The sequence below is a fragment of the Rhipicephalus sanguineus genome, chromosome 10, assembly GCF_013339695.2.
Source record: "Rhipicephalus sanguineus isolate Rsan-2018 chromosome 10, BIME_Rsan_1.4, whole genome shotgun sequence".
NCBI lineage: Eukaryota > Metazoa > Arthropoda > Arachnida > Ixodida > Ixodidae > Rhipicephalus > Rhipicephalus sanguineus.
This window is the reverse complement of record NC_051185.1, coordinates 106,976,438-106,999,980: the sequence shown is the minus strand read 5'-3', so window position 1 is coordinate 106,999,980 and position 23,543 is coordinate 106,976,438.

Below are 23,543 nucleotides of genomic sequence, written 5' to 3'. Positions count from 1 at the left end.
CTTCAAATGTCCCTTGCAAGAACCTTCCGACATGCAACTGCCACGAAGCTTTTTCAGACACAATTACCCTTACGGGTAGGTGGGTTTGTGCGTTTTACACGTGAAAAAACACGTCAAGGAAACCCAGAATCTGTCTTGCTTGTGATCTTCTTCAAATGCTCCAAATTAAGATCTCCAAGTAGCTTCAGAGCTTCCCTCCCTTCGCTTCTTTGGATCGAAGTTCACTACCTTGAAGTTCTTCGCGATGGCTTCGTGGGACTTTTCTCCCAGGAGGTTTTCCGTAGTAATACAAACTTCCTTTCTTGTCGGATTGGAGGATATTTCCATGCTATTGCTCTTCAGCCAGGACACCACACGCTTGAACGGTAACTTGGTTGGAATTCCGGGGGGAGCGCATTCTTTATGACACAGTCGACGCCTTCTTTTGTTGCATGGTCCCTTTCCCGTTCGTCTACCTTATCTGCCATATCTCTAGCCATGGCGAAAGACTGCTGCCCCTGATAATTGCGGTTCAAAACTGAATTTTTGGCCCCTTGCCTAAAACAAGGCAAGGGGCCAAAATGCCACGCGCCGGGGTTTTTTTTTTTTTTTTTTTTTCGCGTGGGCTCGCGCGCGTGCTGTGTTGGCCGCCGCATTCGTGTTTTGCCTGTTTGCCCGCGGCCAGCATGTGCTAGAGCATAAAGGATGAATCCACCTACATTTATGTTACCTCTTTTTATTGTTCTGTTTCCGAACTCAAGATTTGCATGTAATGGGGCACAATACAAGTTCAGGAGAACAGAAGGGAAAATTCACAGTGTGTGCATGACTAAACACAGAAGTTCATTGTAAAATTTAGAAATTAAAAAATCGAACACATTGAAAAGTGTAGGCCCTTTGACGTAACACACATATGAGAAACACGATTTTCATTTGGTGCAATAACGAGCAAAGTGCACAGGGGCCTCTGATGTGAGGTGATCATGTAGTTTGAAGATATGTCAGTGCATGACAAAAACATAACGAAGCGCAAAATATGTTAAAATATGGAAATAATAATCCAATGATTTAGTTATTAACCGTTGAAACTGATACGAAACACAAAACAAGGTACATATTTGCTCAGATTTTGCACAAATATACATGAATCCTGGACACCTTCACCAGATAAACAAAATGAAAAACATCAGATTTAGCACAGTAAGTAGTACGTTGCGCTAAAAAAGAGCAAGACGCAATATATGGTACTTCAACACAACTTGGGAGTTAGTTGGTGGCAACGGGATTGCACGCCATGGTCAGTTTATGCAGCAGCACATGACATTCGAAGAAAATCGTAGTACTCAACGACCAGGTGAAATAAGCCTATATGCAGCTTTTTTTTCACAGGCGAATACAATGCCTAGCTGACATATAACGCCACTGAAGGGATGACGTCATGTGGGTTCACTGAGCACGTCATTGTGATAAACACAAACAGTAAAATTGTCATGCCTAGACATGAATTCTTAGAGCGGTTTTTTTTTTTATAGGTAATAAAAGAGACAATACATAAACACGCAGAGTACTTCTTTCAACCGTAAGTACATAGCATATTCGCGCACCGAGAAGAAGCACTGGGGGCAGAATAGAAAGCTGGTCCACTTGAGTTGCGGATCTAGACTTCGCAGAGAGCTGATTCAGCTGTTAACCCCTTCTTGGGCAAACGCATCAGTTCTTGCCTTCTCGAATACTTCGAAAACGTTTCCGTCCTGCAATTGGAGGCTGTGTGTCCACGCCGCATTTTCGGATTGTTCACATGCGTGGGTTAGTCGCAAATACTATGCCACGGTGGCTTTCGGGTGTCGCTACATTACAATTTTAAATTTCGGCAAACAGAGAAATCCGTTTCTCGATTTTGCAATTTTTCCAATTGAGCGAGATAATTGCAGCGTTAGAACGTTAGCTCGATTTTTACCTGTATGTGTTTTGCAACGCCAGTCTTTGTGACATTATATTATAATTCCAGAGGTGCAGCGCGGCTCTGCGACCACCTGCAGCATGGCTAACCTTGACAACTCGGTATGCGACTCAGTCAGCCAGGGCCCGCGCGTCGCAGTGCACGCGCTGAAGACGTAGTGACCCGGAAACGGAACGCTGAAGTGTCCACGATTCTGGTCGCACGAGGCGAACGTTTGACGAAGCGAACACTGGCGTCAAGTCAGGAGAGTCGCCTCGACGCGCGTCTCCTCCGCTGGGAAGCAGGTGTACACGGACCGACAGTCCGAACGCAGGGTCTAGCTCTATGCGGTGCCTTTTCGTCGTTAAGGGAGACAGGGAGAACCATCGCACCACCACCACCACCACCACCAACCGCAACAACAACCAAACACAGCTTAGTGACGTTGAGATTGGGCTAGCTGGTTAAACGTCATTAAGACTGCAGCGCAAATTATCAGCTGAGGAAATGGTGCGATGCTGCACTGACTGTGTCACTGTGCATCCCTCTCGCTCACGAAATGAGATGCTTATCTTAACAAAGCACACGTGAGCGTTCAGCAACAACTTTTAGTTGTGGCATATTTTGGCAGTGACAGTCGTGGTAGCAGGAATTGAGTCCGCTCAGCAACGGTCTTCCCTTGCCCAGGTGTTGACTTGTGCAGGTGTTGACGGTTATCTGGATCGGCTATTCCGGCTATCGGAATATCTCTGGATTTCTCGACCCGTCTACTTGGAAAATCTGTCAGAAACGCCACTACCTTGTCGCTACAGCCACCTGCAGCGAGCTTCTGCCCGAGAGCGGACTGCGAGGACAGCTACCGGCGGCACTACTTAGCTCAACACTGTGCCGCATTTTGGCAGTGGCAGTGGAAGTCGAGGCAGCACGAAGGCAAGTCCACTGAGCAACGTTCTTTCTTTGCGCAGGTTGGTTGAACATTTTTCGCACAGCTGATTTTCCTCCTACTTTTCTTGTCGCGGTAGCTGCTGCCAGTAGTTAAAGGTGCTGTAGTTATTGTTACGTTTCAAGATGCATCGAATGCTGAAATTTCCAGCCGAAATGAACCAGCTTCGTAAAAGTGTCTCTGCCATCGCAATTCTCATGAAGAACAAAAAAAGCATGAATTCGCCACAGCGAACACAGTCTCTGCTGAAATGATAGATGAACTGGCTACTAAACTGGCTGATATTGAACAGCGTTCGCGGATTAACAACGTTGAGATAAAGGTGTGTCATGTAAAAAGGGTGAGGACTGCACCGCATTCCTCAGAAAATGGGCGAGTATTAGGCTGCCCCATAAATAAGGATGATCTCGACGCTGTACACCGCGTGCCTGCAAAAAAGGACACGAACATAATCGCGAGATTTTGTTCTCAGGGTCAAGAAAGATGAATTGTTCCGTAAAGCACGCAGAGACCATCTAACACCCGAGCCACTGGGGTTTCCTCAGTCACAGGGTGCCAATGTGTGCGTTTATGCCCACCTCACACCCGAAAATCAAGAGATTGTTTGCACAAATTCTCTCACTAAAGAGAGAAAAGCAACTGCAGTTTTGCGGTAGAACATGGTCGCATCAAAGCGCGCAAAACTGAGGGCAGTCGAGTTCATGTCATTGCGTGCGTGCAGGACCTCTCAGTAATGAGAGAATACTCATTGTTGATTAACGAAGTGATTGTTACCTAAATGGAAAAATGGCAGGCAATGAATATGTGACGCTGGAAAAAATTAGGCGCATTGCTTTCCACGAGAAAGAATAACATGTCCTTTATTCATTTTAACGCACAATCTGCAAGAAATAAGGACACACTTAGGACACAACAAATAAGCTACAAATAAGCAGACGTTTGTGACAGTGACATATGTCAGATTGGTTGTTGTGCCATTCCCATTCTGCTTCCGTGTTTTGCTCAAGGGCCTTACCGAAAAAAAAGAAACGCTTTGAAGCATGTCCGCGTACAAGTAAGCGCATCCAAGACGCTTGGTGCGTTTTCATTGCGGCGATGGAGCGTTCGTGTTACCGTTACGCTGTTTCCTTTAAGACATCGTAATTTACGCTAGCCAATTAACGATGCAATTTTTCAGGCGAAGCTTGTAGTGGCTGACTCGGAGAGATGGCGACTGAGGTGGTGGTGTTCAGAAAACCCTCATCACACACAAAGAACTGTGCTCACCTACAATGGCGCTCGCGCACCAAAGAAAAATTATGTACAGCATAATAAATTTTCTTTTCGGGGTTAGGGTGTGAACCCGGGCACGGCGGTCCGAAAGCAAGTACCTGAATACTAGGCCGGCGCCCATGCTCGTCCATTGTGAACTGAACTGAAGCATACGATTACGTTATACCGAAGACGCAAAAAACAATGAAGGCAGCTTCGCACAGTGGTGCCAAGCCTGAAGCAAGTGCGGTACTCGAGCGGCCTCTTTGGTTTTCTTTATTTTTTTACAGCGAAGCCTGCTAACGACGGCCGTTTTTAGCACTGCAGTTGTCCGCCACCGCCGCCGCCGCCGGCGTCCATAACCGCAATTCGCGCGAAATAACACAATAAAACGAAATAAGTAAAAATACGCAGGATAGAAACGTGGTTCTAACCTGAGCCCCTCTGCGTAGGCGACCAGTATTCTACCACAGAGTCACGCCAGCGCTTGAAACTCCTTGGCAAAAAGACCCTATGCAGGCTTCATGTCGGGAGGAACGAATCAAACATATGTAATATAGCGTGGTAGAAGAGTAAAATAACAACCAGGCGTCACACAGCGCGAATTCTGTAACCAGGCATCACACAATGCCAATGCGCAACGAGTGGTTGTTGAATGCTTCCAACCCATCACAAAGGGGTGCATAATTCTTCATTGTCATTAGTCTCGGCATCTACAACGTGCACATAGTCATAAATGTGTTTAGCAGGTACCACGGTTTCTCCGCAGAATGACGAAAACTGGCATAGCGGCTGCTTGCTATTAAAAAAAAAACATGATGATTTATATCGTAGGAAGTTACCGCGTGTGCCGTTGTATTGGTTGCCAAGGAAACCCATAAGGCCCCCATGGTTCATTTCCTCAGGGTCTCAATAAAGTTCTCTTCCCTCTCTTTCTCACGTTGACGTATGTTATATGATGTGGTGGGAGAGTGAAATAACCACCTGGCGTCACAGAATGCGAATTGCGTAACAAGTGGGTCGTTTAAAGCTTCCAACACATTGCAAAGCGCTCCGCCATAATTCTTCATCGTTATCAGCTGTCGCATCAACAAAATGCCCATAATGCCTTACAGATGTTGAGCTGGTACCTCGCTTCTCCACAAAATCAATAGTGCGCATAGTGGATGATTCCCAACTTCACAAAAATTATGATTGATGACGTAGTGGGTACCTTGCAAGTATACTTGTATTAGTAGCCCCAAGAGAGCTTACAACGGGCTCTAGAAATGCCGCTCTTCTAGATTTCGCTGTGACTGTGCCGCGCTTTCCGCGCAGGCCTGCCGTTTTTCTTTCTTTCTTTCTTTCTTTCTTTCTTTCTTTCTTTCTTTCTTCTTTCTTCTTTCTTTCTTTCTTTCTTTTCTTTCTTGTTTCTTCTTCTTTGTTCCTTCCTTTGCATTGCTAAATGCTGCCTACTAACGTAAGCGTTCACCTTTCTTTTTCTAATTTTTTTTTTCCTTTTCTGCCATCGCTTTGTTTCCTCAATGGTCTTTGTTGTCTCTTTCTATTTCTTTCTTTCACTCTCTCCGTATTTCTTTCTCTTTCTCGCTCTTTCTATCTTTCTCTATCTCTCTATTTCTTTTTGTGTTTACTTGATTCTCTCTCTTTCTGTCTTTCTTGCCTTTCTTCTTTCTTTCTTTCTTTCTCTCTATCTGTACTCATTCTCTCGGCCATCAGAGGTATTGTATTCCCACCGGAAATATCGGCGCACGTGTTGTCGGCGCGAAGCTCAAGATGCAGACGACGATGAAGAGGAGGAAGAGGACGGAGAGGGCGCGTGCTGGTGAATGATGATGATAGTTTTTGTCTACGGTTAACGATGCAACGCCATGCTTAAGAGCTCCGCCCTAAAACAATTTGGAAGCAGTGCACTTGCTGTGCGTGCTTCACTGAAGTATTTCTCGATGGCGGAATAGAAGCGAGCTGCTGGACAACGCGTAAGGCCGATATCAGGAATATACATTTCAGGAAAAAATCCGACTTCGAGAAAATTGAATTCCTAAACCGCGCTTCCGCGATCGCGTGGTGGTCCCTTTCGTTTGGGCCGTTCTACAGGCTGAGGACGCTGGAAAGAACATGAAAGACGCCACGCCCCGATTCCGCCTAAAACAGCGTGCTTGGGACCGCCGCTAGCAAAGAAAGAAAGAAAGAGAGGAAGAAAGGCACTACGTTACGCGCGCCCACGCCAAGCTTCGCTTGTCCCAATTTCACCAATTGGACAAGGGGTCCTGAATTTTTTGCTTAGCAGATTTGGGAACTGATATCTCAGTATAGAAAAAAAAGAAGTGGGGTGTGCTGATGATTGCAGTTGCTGTTGCTATACTCGAATTTCTGCTACTGAATCGCTTCATCGGCGTCAACGTTTCAGCCCGCCGTTAAAATTCTGAAACACGTGCCCTAGACATTGTCACGACTCGGGCCGAAGCACAGCTTCTCCCAAGATGTGGCATGGGGTTGGGCCTTGGTGTATGGCTTGCGCCATCGCCGGTATGAACGAGGTCAAGGGCCTTCTCCAATCAAAGAACAACAAAGCTTTAATAATGCGTTTAAACAAAGATAAAGATATTCCACAATAAGCGAACAGTTTATCTAATACAAGGGTGAACTAATTATACATTCCACAATTATTCAGATAGGTGCAGCATGCATGAAAATTCAAATATGTCAGACACTGAGCAGTATCAGATGATTTACCAAACAGCAAAAGCCGAGCAAATAATTAGAGTCCGCAGTCCACTAAGTTCAAGCGAATGACATACGTAACCGAGCGCAGCAGAGCGTAACCGAGCGCCGTTCATGAGCGACCGTCGAAGCTGGCGAGGTGGGTCAGCGGCGGCTCCACGATCACCGGGGGTGCTGGGTGGCTGCGTTGTGTCCCGGGAGTTGCCCAGCGTGGATCTCTTCTCCGGCGCAGAGCAGACTGATGAAGCATAGGATGGGGCCGTTTTTTATACGTTTCTCTGGGCGCCGGTCCCAGCTTCTAGTGTAGTTCCGATACATCCTTGAAATGGTCACGTAGGCACTGGTTGCTACCGTGCATGGTTCACACTTCACTTTCGGTGTCCTTCACGGGCTAACCATTAACTCACACACAAAACACAGTCACGCGGTCGCGTAGGCACACGGTCTAAGACGTAGCTCGGATACAACGTCCCGTGGTTCAGATTCCGCTGTCGGTGACTTTTACGGCAAGCCGTTTAATGATAGACAAAACAAAAGCACATGATGTGAAACGTGGCTCGGACACAACGTCCGGTGGTATCAGACAAAACACAAACAAAAGCACATGATCTGACACGTAATTCGGATGCACGTCTTAAGGCTCAGGCTCTGCTGGCGGTGACCTTCACGGCAAGCAGTTCAGTAATAGACAAAACAAAAACACATGATCAGGCACGCAGCTCGGATGCTCGTCTTACGGCTCACGCTAACACACACTAAGCCGTGCACGTACGCTCACGGCACACCATTCTTAGAGAAGAATTAGAGCGCTTTCGCCTTGGGCGTAAGTGGGAAAGAAAAAAAAAGAAACCCTTTTCATGGCATACCTTAGGACATTATGCGCAGGCAATGTTAAGCATATGCGACTTTTGTGACAACATTGAAAATCAACAACTCAGTTTTTGTGTTGCAGAGAGACAGGAAGAGAGAGATGGACGGAGATAGGAAGGGAAGTCCGGTTATTGAACCGGTCATCAGGATCCGGTTTGCTACCTTGCCCAGGAGTGGGGAAATATGGAGTCGAAAGAAAATGCTGACAGAGAGAGTGCGATTGCGGGGGGAAACAAGAAAAACTACATACACACACAAAAGAAAAAAAAACAATCACAGAAAGGGCACTCTAACACAGTCGTTAGAGACATTAGAGGGGCCTGCCACAGTCCTTCATCATGATCAGGAAGCTCCGCCGAATGGTAGTCGAGGCTTCTCAGAACACACGAGCCAATAATTATAGCACCGCACGAGACCTGAAATTTACAATTAATTCTCAAAGTCAGCTAGAAATCGTTCTCTTTTCTCTCGACAAATGATGCCATAAACCCGAATGACCGCGCTATAAACCCAGAGCCCACGGTCATTGGCTGATTCGAGCATCGTGCGCGACATGGTCACCGTACTTCACAGATTCTAAAAGTTTTTACGCCAGTCGATTCCTGCGGCAATAAGCTCTTTTAATGAAGCCAATCAGCTATTACTGGGAAACGTGTTTCAGGGCCCCTTTAAGCCCAGCGATGGCGTAGAATTCTTTCTTCCGACGTAAGTCCATCGTACAACTTTTTAAGCGTTTTGCAATGGGCTCTGTGAACTATACTGCTGGCAACGGCATAAGAAAAGTCAAGATATTTTATCTTGACAAGCTGGACAAATACAGCGTAGGCGAGCAGAAGCATTCAACTTATGCATTGGTAAAGCCAGAGCTGTATTTCTCCTTGGTAAATGTATTGATTCAGTCAACCGCAGCCGAAATGGTGAATGATTTCCGCCTTTTAAGATAAGTGACATGTGTACGAAGATGAAAATTTAGAAATATTTACATTATTCGGAATCTAATAAGACACTCTGCTAAAAGAGTAAATGTTTAGCCGGAAAGGTTATCCCTCTATTATCGGTATGGCGTTTTAGACAAATAGCAACGGTGTACTTAGGGAAAACCCGCATGATTGAACTGAGAAACTACGATGGTAGAAGCGAATAAGGATTTAGCATGGCGCTTTTGTTGAGCGGCTCCAAGCGCAGTTCGTGCCATGCCCAAGTGGGGATAAGTCTATTATTCTAGTAAAAAACATGGTTATACAAGTCATCATCTCATTTTAAACAACGGCTGAGCTGCTGTGCGCTCAGTAGCCAAGGGCCGTTGACCATTCTATGTATAAGGACAGCTGCAAACAGATCTCGCCGAGTTGTAGAGTGCATAGTACAAAACAAATGCAAAATTTGGCATGCCACTGCAGGATATGACTGTCAAGCACGCCATGTTCGGGAAATGTCATGGCGCATCCGAAATGTGACCTTGGAATGACCAAGGCCGACATTGACCATTGACAAATTTAGCCCTTTGAAAGTGCGGCTATAAGTTTGACACGATGACATACAAACCGGTTCTCGTATAAAGCACAAAGAAATAGTACAAAGAAGAAATTTCATCAATTCCAGCCAGTGCTTCAGTCAATAAAGAGTGCAACACACTTGTGCCACTTATGCATGAGAGGGTTTTCAAAAGTGGGAAAACATTGTCCCACTGAGTCATATGAAGGCAGCTTCTTGCTATCGCATTGCAGGATATTTGGGATGAAACGGCCGAAACATATGGTGCAGAGGTACAGTTCACAAACTTTACTGATAAATCTTACGCACACCTCATTTCCAGCAATATAACATCCCCTGCCCCTGCAGCTCTTTTGAGCCTTCATATGGTTGCGGTCTGCTCCTGTAAAGCTTACTTCAGCGCATACACAAACTGTTTTTAGTCCATTTTCTTGTGCTTTCTTTCCCTGCCGAAATGATCGAGCATGGCTGTTGTCCCTAAATAACTGCCTATTTTTCAAGAGTAATGTGATATCAAGAAAAATATTCCTACGCACTATTCCCCCCAATCAGGCATTGCAAAGAATTTGGCAGTGGACCTTTCAGTGAACAGCAGCGCCCTTTTAGCCCCTGGTGGGCGCGCAGATGAGCGAGCCACCCTCCGTCCAACCGTGTGCTCGCGTAATTGTGTGCGTGTGCAGGCGCGTTTGGGAAATCTAACTGTGCCGCGTGATCACTGCAGGCTTGTCGTAGTGACACAATTCCGTCAAGACGAGGAGGCGGAACGACGAGCTCTTGTTCCAGGTTGTGATAACAACTTGAAGCATGCACATATTTCTCCCCACTAGCTCCATAAAAACGAGAAGATGAAGAGGCAGTGGGGGCGGCGAATGAACAGACAGGAACGAGGAGAATGGCTTCTACTTGGGAAACTCTCTGCGCACGATACTTTGTCGGCTTTGAAAATTGCGCTGTCTGAAATGGTGTGGTTATACGATGCCTAATTTTGTGGTTTGTAACAGTGGCCTAGTAGAATGACGACGGAAAATCTCTCAACTGCTTTCTCCAGGCATATTTAGGGAGCTTTTCAAACAACCGAGTCGTGGCACTTGCCGAGTTATCACACCGCAAAAAATAATTATGAAATGTATCGTGAATGAATCAAAGATTCGCTAAGCTATACTCTGTATTCGGTGTGAAATTTAAGCACATGTATAAACGAGAGTAAAAGGCGAAACGCGGAGAAAACGCGCGAGCATACACTCTCGAAAGTCCTTTTAGAGCATCCCCAAGCGGCTCGATGAAGCACGCACACACTTCGTGCCACTTCTTCAATAAAAAAATCACAGCATATCCACGGAGTGAATGATGATGAGTGGGCGAAGCTGCGGAGGTTCATCGGTAAACCGTGAATCTTCCGTGAATTCTGCCCAGTACATCATCACCGACGTGAGATCGGGCGCGTTTATACTAAAGGTTCGATGAGTTATGACGACTTGCAGCTCACTTTAATTTTACATGTACGCTCTGAATTTTCATTGTTTAGAAAACCATTGCTTTAGAAAACATCTGGCGTCTTTCGTTAAGCAGCTGGTGTCTTTTCATTTTGCTTTAGAAACATCTGGCGTTCTTTCGTTTTGCTTTTACAAAACATCTTGCGTCTTTCGTTGGTTTATTTCATCAATCAACGGCGTTTTGAACAAAATTTTTATGTTTAATCACGCACATGAGAAATCTCACCAGGCACTACCTTGGAGGTAAACAATGGCTGCTAATGGGAATGAGAGACAGAAGAAGTCGGCTTTTAGCTAACACTTACACTTCTACTTCTACTAACGTTTCCTACTGGAACATGCCAATGGCTGCTAATGGGGAATCAGAGACAGAAGAATTCGGCTTTTTTGTTAACGCGCACGCTGCGAATTTTTTATTGTTCAACAACGCACAGGAAAAATCTCCCACCGGCACCACCTTGGAGGTCAAAGCGTAAGACCGGTTACGCACTACGACTACTACGACTACGACTACGACTACGAGGGACGAACGGTTGCCGCCTTAAGGAGCTTCGCCCCTAAAACGAGAAGAGGGTAGCGGATAAACCGGAAATAATAGGAAGGCCGGTTTACATTTTAGCAACCCTCGGCGCACAATACTTCCTTCGTTTTGAAAGCTCGCTAGCCTGATATGGCATGTTTGGTTGTACCACCCTTGGCTTCGTGTGCAGTAACACTGGCCTCACCGAATGGCGGCGGAAACTTTCTCAACAGCTTCGTCCAGGGAGCCTTTGAAAGAAAGCTGTTACGGCGCTTTCCGAGATGTGACATCGGCGACAAGTTCACATGGTCCTTTATGCATTGGCGTAAGGCGACTGGAAGGGGAAAGTCATCTTCTTCCGTTTCTACTTCTTATTTTCTTCTTAGTCCTCGCCCCCTTGCAAGCTTGCGACACCCAGTGGCGTAGACAGGGGGCGGCAGACCCAAGGAAGTCTACAACGGGCTCTAGAAAGACCGCTCTTCGTGATTTCGCTGTGAGTATGCTGCGTGGTCCGTGCAGGCCTGGCGATGTTTTCCATCGATTCCGTGATCCACCTGACTTTCATCATGGTACGATGTCGTGTGATGACGTGATCATGCCGCATCATCGGCTGACGTCATTATAATGTCGCACTAACGTCACAAGTGCTGGCGATTTGTGACGTCATTGATGGCGCCATATTACATTCATGTCATGCCACTTCCGGCATGATTACTGCGAAGACACACTAGTTTAGGTATCGCATGACTTTTCAGCGACTTTTATTTGATTACACAGATTTATTTTCATCATACCAGTTCATGCCGATACCGCTGACAAAGCCTCGCGATGAACCTTCAGGTCTCGCAAACTCTCGAAGCGTTCTTTACTCATGAGCCATATAAGGCGTTCGCCTTAATAGTTTCGCGGTGTGTGGTGAAATAAACGAAATTGTCGATGAGGTATGCTTTGAACTTGGTGTTATTTATAAGTATAGCTATAAATGAGAGTGAGAATCGAAAGGCGGACATGACGCGTGAATGTACAACCTTGAAATGTCTTCAATAATATCCCGCGAGTGTTCCGGGTGAGACATGGTAGTTCCTAATACCGGGGACGAGTAAGTTTGGAAGGAGGTGCCCGGAAATCGTTGTCAAAACTACCACACCGACGACCGACATTCAAGCTCTGCTTTCAGTGGCCGCTCGTTCACACCACGTAACCGAGAAAACGAGGATCAATAAGTTGATGCCGCATTTTCGGCGGAAATGCTCGACATATATGTTACTTGATTTGACGCGTTTCATCCAAACAGGAGCCGTGTGCCGAGATATCTCGCAATGACATGTACACATGGCGAAGAAGTCCAGTATAACCAGCCTTAGAGCATTCCATGCATTGATTAGGAAAGTGAGTTGCAAAGTACGCACGACAAAAAATGTGTCTCGCTTCTTTTTCTTCGTTACAAAGCAGAACATATAGTCGAAGTCCGACAATGCAAATTTAGACTGGGCGTGTGCTAAAGAAAAAAATTGGGGGACCCTTAAACTTCGCCTTTAAGAGTTGAACGCGATAGGGAAATCCGGCCGCGAGTGCGCACTTCAACCACTAAGTGCATACTTATTAAAGTGTATTGTTACACACACGCGCACACAGACACATACAGGCGCGCGCGCGCGATGTATGTATAGTAATGGTACAGGTTTTCGATCTAAAGCACTTTCTTGTACAAGAGTCGACACATATTTCTCACAATGTCTCACAGATGGCAGCACATTATTTAGCGTTTGGTGTTTACTTGATCAAGGCCTCCTCTAGAAAGCGGGCGTTGCCTTGATATGTTTTCCGCTGGACGGACATAGTTGTCCATTTTTAGAGCTGTTTGAAAGTTCGTGTGAGTTTTTAGCGGCGATGGCTGCACTATCACGGCCTTTTTCGAAGCATGGCTTCGCGCAAAGAACATAGTTTGATGGCCTCGTCAATGCGCCTACAAATCGCCGAATGGGCTCGTTTTCGTCGTGACACCTGCCGAACAAAATGCCTTAAGGAGACTCCTTCCACTACATGGCATTTATGTAGTGTTTTTTACCAAAGCAGCTGGAAGTAACATCGTTGCTTTGTGGTAGGACATCTGCTTGCCACGCAAACGGCCCGTGTTCGATCCTCAATGAGACCGAATATTTTCATGGTTTATTTTATTTGCATCTTTCTCTATTTTTCGCTCACGGACGATTTTTCGTTCACAAGCGTCGGTAGCGACACCGACACCGTCGCCGACACCGGAATATCTGCGACACGAGCCCTGTAACGCTATCGCGTTAAAATGTCACAGTACAGAGCTGTGTACGGTTAGGAGGACCGTCCATGCGTGAATCGTTTCCAGTATACAGAGCTGTTCGTTCAGATTACGAGCCCGCTCTGCGCGACCGCATTAGGGGAAGCGGTTTTCCGCAGCCTCGCGCCGCACAGAGAAAGGCGTACGCTCTCAGTGGAATCATTACTAAGATTGCTGCTGCTAACTTCAGCAGCGGCGCTAGACATTCCTTGGTGGATAGAAATTGATTTACACCGTATCCTGCGACGACCAGCACGATGTATCTATGATTGAACATCGCATGATGGTGTCCGGAAATGGCGTATGAAGCTACGAGCCACGTCCGTTACGCCAAGCGCGAACGCGCGGCTGAAGCAGAGGACTGATTTCGGAGCTCTTTATTTGTTATTTCTTTTTTTGTCGTGATGCACTACGCCGGCGCAATATGGCGCGGGCGACATTCAGGAGAGGTTTATTACTCACATGGAAGAAGGAAAGAACTACGGAGGATGTGTTAAGGAGAGGCCCTGACGTCAGATTCGTGAAGCCTCCACATCTCAAACACCCGCATCGCCTCCAAGCGAAGGAGTAGCGAAACATTTCGCGATATCCGTCGCGTCGTTTGCAAGCGCCTGCGCGCATCGAACGGGTCACGAAACTTCTCCAGCGTTTTTTTTTTCACCGTGCAAGCGGCACAGGCGATTCAGAGATGCTTGCCCTTCTGTGTGATTTACGAAAGCTACGCAGTTCCCAGCTGTTGCGTATACCCGGTTCAAATCGCGTGCAATGCGGAAATTACAGGGTGTCACCTTTCTTACGCTTACGTGAACGCGCTCCGCAGGCCGGTGAATCATTCACCAGTTACATTGAAGACGTCCTCGATTTCAGTAAGAAAGCCGACGCCACCATGTCCGATTCTGACAAGATCAGGCACATCATGAAAGGCACTGATGACGACGCCTTCACCATGCTGCTCGCCAAGAACCCCAGCACAGTGGCAGAGGTCATAACGCTCTGCCAAAGCTATGAGGAGCTGCGCCGGCAGCGATCGATGACCCGTCGCTCTCCATCACGCGACGCCGAGCTCGCTGGCTTGTCGACCATACCCGACCACTCCACGTTGCTCGCAGAGATCAAGACCTTCGTGCGCGAGGAAATCGCGCGCCAGTTCTCTCTGCTGGACTTTGCTCGCCCTCGGTACGCTCAACAGCCGTCGACCACCCTTCTGCCTCCCCTCCGTCGAGCAATTGAGCAGGAAATTGCGGAGGTCATGCCCGAGTACCACCAGCACCATCCGGCTCCAGCACCATCCGGCTCCTGCACCTTTGAGTTACGCCCAAGTTGTCGCAAGACCGCCCCCATCAATCGCTACGGCTGCCCCACACATTTACGCTGAAGCCTCCGCTCGACCTCACTCCTTCGAAGCGGATGTACCGGTAGCCTACGCCAACGTCACGCACAGGCCACGACTGCAGCCCACCATGCAGTCCTATCAGTTGCCGCCCCGTCAATCCCGTCCTGCACCATGGACGGGCCGTGCGCCTGCGAACCGATGGCGCACACCTGACAACCGCCCCATATGCTTCGCATGCGGTTACGCCGGCCACGTGGCGCGCTATTGCAATCGCGTGCAGCCGCCTAAAGACGTTTCGCCAGCCACCATCCAGTCGAACCGCCCGTATTACGACCCACCTACGCCTCCGTCGCCGACGTCTCGCCCAGCTGCATCTACCCGCCGTTCACCGTCACCACGACGCCGCTCGCTGTCACCAATGCGGCCACGTCCGGTCCCACGCGACCAGGAAAACTAGTCGTCGCAGTCCACGAGGCAAGGGCTGCGACGCTATCGAACTGCGAACGCCCTCAGCGAAGCCCATCGAACGTGTTAGACGTTTTTGTGGACGGTGGTCGCGCATCTGCGCTTATCGATACTGGAGCCGCCGTATTAAACTAAGCCGCCTGCTACGAATGTGACGACGCCACTTTCCGGGCTCTCCCTCCGTACAGCCAGCGCCCAAAGTATTCACCCGATGGCAGTATGCACAGCCCGTGTCAACATTCAGGACGCTCTGTACGCCGTCGAATTCATCATAATTTCTTCATGCTCTCACGACGTCATCCTGGGATGGGATTTTCTCGCCCACCACGACGCCGTCATTCACTACGCACCAGCCGAATTAGAGCTCTCACCATTCTCACATTTGACGCCGGCAGACAGTTCATCGGCTGCGACCAAGGTATTCGTCAAAGACGACATCACAGTTCCTGCAAGTTCGTCAATAGCTGTGTCAGTCTATTGCACCGGTCTCTGCGCCGCCGTTGCACTTCTTTCTCCATGTGACCGCGTTTTCACTAGGAAAGGCTTGCTGGTGCCATTTGCGACCGTGGAAATCACTCAGGGCGACACGGATATTTTTGTGACCAACCCATCCCCGTTCATGGTTACGTTGGTGCGAGGGGAATGTCTCGGCAGAGCGGAACCCCTCGAAGACGCACAAGTTATGGACGCACCGGGTGACACGCACTGCGCCAGCTCCCGTACGCTCAGTGCTGTTTCCACATCTGATTCGTCATCCGCTGATGTATTTCGTTCCTCGATTTCGGACAACCTTACGTCGGTCGAGCGTTCCCAGCTTCTATGCCTGTTGGGAGAATTTCGTTCTTCGTTCGATGTCGCGCAAACTTCTCTCGGCCGCACGTCTGCTGTCACCCATTGCATCGACACTGGCGCCCAACCACCACTGCGGCAACGTCCATATCGCGTATCTCCAGCAGAGCGTCGTGTAATTAACGAGCAAGTCGACGACATGCTTCGCCGCGACGTTATTCGATCCTCAAACAGTCCGTGGGCGTCTCCTGTCGTTCTTGTTGCGAAGAAGGATGGCTCTGTGCGGTTCTGTGTGGACTACCGACGACTGAATAAGATCACCCGTAAGGACGTTTATCCCCTACCTCGAATAGACGACGCCATTGACAGCCTGCAAGGAGCAGAATTCTTTTCATCGCTCGATTTGCGCTCAGGGTACTGGCAAGTCCCCATGGCTGATGACGCTCGACCGAAGACAGCCTTTGTCACTCCGGATGGCTTATACGAATTCAACGTCATGCCGTTTGGGCTGTGTAATGTGCCCGCGACCTTTGAGCGCATGATGGATACCGTTCTGCGCAACTTGAAATGGCACACGTGCCTGTGTTACCTCGACGACGTGGTAGTTTTCGCCCCGGACTTCTCCACGCATCTTCAACGCCTACGGCATGTGTTGACGCGTTTGAGCGACGCCGGGCTACAACTGAATCTAAAGAAGTGCCGATTTGCAGCACGGCAGCTCACAATACTGGGCTACGTCGTGTCCAAGGACGGAATTCTCCCCTGTCAGAGTTCCCCAAACCTACGTCGGTCAAAGAACTACGCAGTTTCGTAGGACTATGCTCCTACTTTCGGCGCTTCATCCGCAACTTCGCGACCATTATATCGCCGCTGACGAAGCTCCTTGGCAGCAACGGGCCCCTCAATTCGTGGTCGTCAGAGTGCGATGACGCTTTCGCAAAACTCCGTAGTTTGTTGACGTCTCCTCCGATACTACGCCACTACGACCCTACGGCCCCTACAGAGGTACACACGGACGCCAGCGGGACGGTGTATCAGCTTTACCGTAACGGTAAACGGTAAAGCTGAGACCAACTATACCGTTACGGAGAAAGAATGCCTGGCAATCATCTGGGCCCTTACGAAGTTCCGACCTTATTTGTATGGTCGCCCATTCGATGTCGTCACCGATCATCATGCACTGCGCTGGTTGTCGCCCCTGAAGGATCCCTCAGGCCGTCTCGCCCGGTGGGCACTTCGCCTGCAAGACTACGACACCCGCGTGCTGTACCGCAACGGACGCCAGCATGCTGACGCCGACGCCCTGTCCCGCTCTCCCTTGCCTGACGACAATGACCACAGCTCAGTGTCTTACTTTGCCGTTTCTTCCCTCGACATTCACACCATCGCTACCGAACAGCGCAAGGATCAATGGATTACCTTGCTGATAGACTTGCTGACTGATCCATCGGCCACACCATCTACTCGCGCGTTGCGTCGTCAAGCCCACCATTTCGCCGTTCGCGACGACCTCCTCCACCGACGCAATTACGACGGCTACGGTCGCCAGTGGCTACTAGTAATACCCCGTCTGCGTTCTCACATATGCGAGTCGTTCCACTCTGATCCGCAGTGTGCACACTCTGGGGTATCGAAAATCTACCACCGCATTCGCCAACGGTACTTTGGCGAGGAATGTACCGCTACGTGCAGAAGTTTGTTCGCTCCTGCATCGATTGTCAGCGCCGCAAAACTTCCACGCACCTGTCGCCGGCAGGTCTGCAACCCCTACCTTGCCCTGACCGGCCGTTTGGGCGCGTTGGCATCGATTTGTACGGGCCACTTCCTCTGACGTCCGCTGGTAACCGCTGGGCCATCGTCGCTGTAGACCACCTCACGCGATACGCTGAAACTGCCGCCCTACCTGCGGCTACAGCGCACGATGTGGCCTCCTTCTTGCTCCACCGGTTCATGCTGCGTGACGGTCCATCCCAGGAGCTGCTCAGTGATCGAGGCCGTGTCTTCTTGTCGGATGTCGTCGAAGCCATTCTCAAAGAGTGCGACGTTGTTCACCGCAAAACTACTGCTTACCATCCGCAGACGAATGGCCTCACCGAACGCTTTAACCGCACGCTCGGCGACATGCTGTCGATGTACGTCGCCGCCGACCACACAAATTGAGATGCCATTCGGCCCTTCGTTACGTACGCCTACAATACCGCCCCTCAGAGCACTACTGGTTTCTCACCCTTTTTCTTATTGTATGGCAGGCACCCGTCGCACACAATCGACACAATCCTTCCCTACAAGCCGGATCGCTCTGAATGTGCGCCTATTTCTGCCACAGCCAGACTTGCTGAGGAGTGTCGTGAGCTCTCCAAGACCTTCACTACGCATCACCAAGAGCGGCAGAAGAGCATTCGCGGTGACACCACGACTTCTACGCCCACGTTCCTCCCTGGAGCGCTCGTTTGGCTCTCTGTCCCTACCACTGCAACTGGCCTTTCGTCCAAACTACTGCCCAAATACGAAGGCCCCTACCGTATCGTCGAACGCACATCCCTGGTCAACTACCTCATCGAATCCATAGAACCATCTTCGGACATGGGCCGTCGAGGGCGCGACATTGTCAACGTGGAGCGCCTGAAGCCCTACCATGACCCCCTCATAGTGACAAGTTGCTAGGTCGCCAGGCGGCTCCCTTTTCGTACCCGGGGTAACTGTAGCGAAGCGTTCGAACTTGGTAATGGGTCGTCCTCTCGAACGCCTACTAGTGGGTCGCCCTCTTCGGCTCTTTTCGAAGAGAACGCTGCTCGCGCTGAGGGTCGGCCCCGCCCTGACTGTCGCTGTCGAGTATCGTCGCCGCTAATAAACCTCTTTATAATATGTACGTATACGTTCGCTTCACTGCTGATCACTAATGCATGGTATTTGCATGCGAAGCTCTCGGATGTGCGCTCTGTTGCTTCTTACGCAGTGTCAGCTCAGAACACACGTGAATTTTTGTTTTTGAGGCGCAGTACATAACACGCGCCGAAGGCATCGCACGTTTTGAGAGGCTGTGTCGTTCAAAGAAAGGGTAATAAACTTTTGTGGTTGTTATCGTACTACGTGATGTATGTATTGTGCGGTGTGCGCGCGCTCCGTGCTTGTAGTTGTGTGTGCACTGGAATTACAAACTTTACGTGCACGGTCGCGTGCATAATGCAGCGGTGTCCTCTTTTCGACGTGAAGTTACGTCAATGTCTAGGTTGGCGTTGCGCCGAGTAGCTGCAACGCTCACTCCATATTCACGAGCAAAGAACAGCTGATCGGCCAATAGATCGGCAAATTGGTCTACGAAAAAGAAAAAGAAAGGCCTAACGCCCAGCAGAACGCGTAGTTCATTGCTAGGTGAGTCTGAATACGATCATGCAGTATCTGAATATCTTTTATCACTGCACGTACCGGTGCTTTGTTTACTGTTGCAGAAAAGCGCTATACGAAGAATTTCAGCGCGCAGCGCTCGGGCCTGCCACGCAAGAACAGCGTGGTAAACGTCTGCTTGCAACATTTTACTGCGTGCGAACCGCGCAATACGCGCTAAGTTTATGCCGGGACTACAAACCTGCGCAGAAGTGAACCACCGCGGAGAGCACGCCGTGGGACGTCTGCTGTTTTTTTTTGCCCCGTACCGGTTTGTTTGGCCCATAAATCTCACGTCACTTCGGCCACACATTTCGCAATGCATTGGATACGATAGGGCGGCTCTTAAAATGAGAGGGCCAGCCCAGCCCGCGCGCTTGGAGAAACGTGTGAAGGAAATGGCGTTTTATCTGTGCTGTATGCGTTGGCGAAAGAAAGTAACAAAATACGTTACTCGTTACGCTAAATTAAAAGGTACGCGTTACCGCCCTACGTTACTCACAAAAGAAGTTAACGCGTTGCCGTTACCGTTACCGAACAGAAAAGTAACGGACGTTACTTCTGCTGTTACTCAATGTAAACTACAATAGCAACTTTGTGAAACTGTGGCGTGATGGGGAATGAAAAGGCTGACGCCGAAGCTAAAACAGCTTTACATAATGCCCCGGAAGTATGCATTGCGTTTTCGCGAGCAGACACTAACGCCTTACTTCGGCAAGTAATGCGCACCTCCACTTCGGAGCACTGGAACAAACCAGAACGCCGGCACAAGCGGCTTCATAAATGGGACCCAGAAATGAATTTCGTATGCCTCACAAGCTGAAGCGAAATATGATATGCATCATTCACCGCATTCGTCTTGGTGTGGCATTCACAAGACGCTATGCCCTCTTGATCGGCTGCAGTGACACAGGTCCCGATTGTGGTCATTGTCGGATACCAGAGACACTTGAACATATATTTTGCGCCTGTCCAGCGTACGCACGAGAACGACAAAAACTGATCTCATCGATTGGGCAGTATCATAGTAGGCCTTTAACCGATGAGGTTGTGCTAGGTCCTTGGCCTGACGTCAGCAGCACAAGTGTGGTCATAGAAGCAGTCGTAGCCTTCTTACAAGCCACTGGACTGGATGCACGTCTTTAGATTTGCCCCAGCGTCACGAACTATATTCTCATCTCCCTACCTTACCATCGTCATTCATCACTCTTTCGCTCCCCTGTCCCCCCTCCCCAGTGTAGAGTAGCAGGCCAGAGCAAACTATAGCTAAGGCCGACCTCTCTGCCTTTCTGTAAATAAATTCTCTCTCTCTCTTGTAAAACTCATATTTATATTTCCACATAAAAGTTCTAGATTGAGCAACAATTTTACCCGAAGTACTGATTTAACGACAATAATTTGCACAAATGCCCTGTACCTTCGCGGTACCTTAGTGGCCTAAAGTTGACAGTAGTTACATGTGATGACTTCTGACTCTGTGGCACATGGGAAAACCAATTTTCGCGGTGGTACGTTACAAAAAAGTGATTAATGTCATCGTCAACGCTGTCCGCAAAGAAAACATAACTGAACAAATTTGCAGTAATAAGGACGGCCTGCTTCTACTTACAAAATAAATGTGCCGATTTTTAGCAATAAAGGAATGCTTAAATGGCATGAATCCGGGGGAAAAGTATTTGCGCCCATGAACAAATTATTTTTTTCAATTTAACCTCTATAATTACCGCCAATATTGCCACTGTGCATGTGAAGCTGTTCCGGGTTTGCTTCGCTCGCTGAGGAATTCAATAAACAGAGACGTAGTCGCAGTTGCAGATAGCAAGAAGGAAAACTCATTTTTAATAGTAAGTTTTTAATGGTGCTAGATTATTGCAGGGACAACTTCCTGTAACTACAAATTGCTGAATAAAAGCAACAGCTGCATTTCAAAGCTGTCATCGGACAGCTTGACTCGATTCTTAGCAAATACGTCCGCAGCTCCGCTGAGTAGGAGCTCGGTGGATGCGCTATCTGGTACTCGTGTATTCACTTTCAGGAAGCTGGTGAAAGCGCGGAAAGTTATGCGATGTCATGCGGCACCCAAGGTATCGAGACAGTCGTTCATCATCAGTTGGCGATGATCTCGAGAAGGCATTTCCGAAGAAGTCATCCGCCGTTGTGTTGGAGCTAGCTCAGTCTCACACCGAGTCTTGATGTCCATGAGCCAATCCTATCTCGACATCTCGCTTTTGACGGTTACGAGGACTGCATTTTGTTTCACTTCATCGACGATCAACGACAGCTGAGCCTCGTAGAAAGGTAGCCGAAAATATAGCAGATTCATTCAAGATATTTCGGCAATTGGCTGCCCATTGCAATTTCCACCGCACAACAGAGGACCCCGCGCGCGGTCGCTTTGTCAACGTTCGGCGGGCTGACAGCAGTCCGCCCCGCAGGGACGCAGTAATGTCAGGGCGAGCTCTGGGATATTGGTTCGAACAACACGAATGAACTCTGTATCAAACTCCAAGGATAATTGGAATAAAAAGTAAAGAGTAACTCGACAGCTCACGTTACCGAAAAATGGTAACGTAAGTACGTTAGCCGTTACAGTTATGAAATAGTAACGAGTACGTCACTAAGTTACTGAAATAAAGTAACGCGTTACCGGTAACGCCGTTACAGGTAACGCGTTACCGCCAACACTGCGTTTTATCTACCATACGCACCTGCCACAATGGCGGCGTTGCTATGCTTACGTGGCGTGCCGTGTTGTGTAGCGGCGACGGCACGTGCGCTTCCGTAGGTCTCGTACCGAACCGTGGCGGACAGTAGCCATTCTTTGGGATGCGTTGTTGGCTCAACAGTGTTCTCCAGGTTGTTATTATATCCAGCAACGTTTATAGAACGTTTATAGCCACGGGGTCCGCACAGTGCGGGTAACGAGCGCTTATCCACGCACCGTACACAGCGGACGAAGTAGGTGAAAGGTTTCAAGTGCTCAGTGAAATCATACTCGGGCACCAGGGCAGAACGGAACAACTGTGAACGATGAACTCCTTGCAGGTCAGTGACGGTTGTGCAGTGTTCGTGCTTGCCACAGTGGACGAAACGTTTGTGCCCCGCAAGACGGAATGGTTCTTCGCCACATTGCCCTGGTGCGTGGCCGGCCAAAACGGGTTCACTAAGAACGATTCATCAAGCCACGACCGAACTACATATTTGTACTTGCAACGTGCTGATGGTTGAGCCATGGATTTATATGTCGGAATGTACAAGTACAGCCTCCACCATTTTTAACTATATCGCGCAAGCGTCGACAGCCCGCAGTATCAGCGCCTTACAACGGCGATAATCTGCGAGAGTGGGAGTGGTACAGCGTGGCAGATGACGCTTGCGCTAAAGCTGCTTTGTGCGCCTGCGCGTAATACTGCTGGTCTCGCAGATTATCGCCGTTGTAAGGCGCTGATACTGCGGGCGGTCGACGCTCGCGCGATATAGTTAAAAAAAATTAAAGGTCACTTTGTAAATTCCAAAGTGTGTACGGCGAAAGCCTGAGGCTATTCGACTTTCCGCTTTCTCAGCCTTGGTACCCTGTAACACGGCCACTCGCTGTGGTCGCTTCCGTTCCGCTTGCCTGGCCTTGGAGCCCGGTGATATGTTAGAACGCCGCATGCTCATTCTTTCATTCTTCTTCTGACGTTTAGTAGCGGGGGAATCCACATACTTGGGGGCTTCTCCGAACCGCTGGCCGTGTAATCATCACCGGGCGGCTTGGGCCCGGTGATGACGAAGGAGCGTTGCCGCGCGCGCTGCTGTGCCATCACGTGATTGCTGAGAGAGTGTGTGGGGGCAGGGAGGGCCGGACGCCGCCGCTGAGGCATCACGTGATTTCTGAGAGAGCGTAAGGGGGAGAGACCACAGCTGGCACGGTTCCAGGCAACGGACGGACGCCGCGAGTACGATCTGTTAAGGGTTTTCGCCTTAAAATACTTGAGGCTGTACGTGAAGCGCGAGTGCTGCCGGACATTTCTTTATTGCCGTGAGATTACGCGGATTTTATCGTATC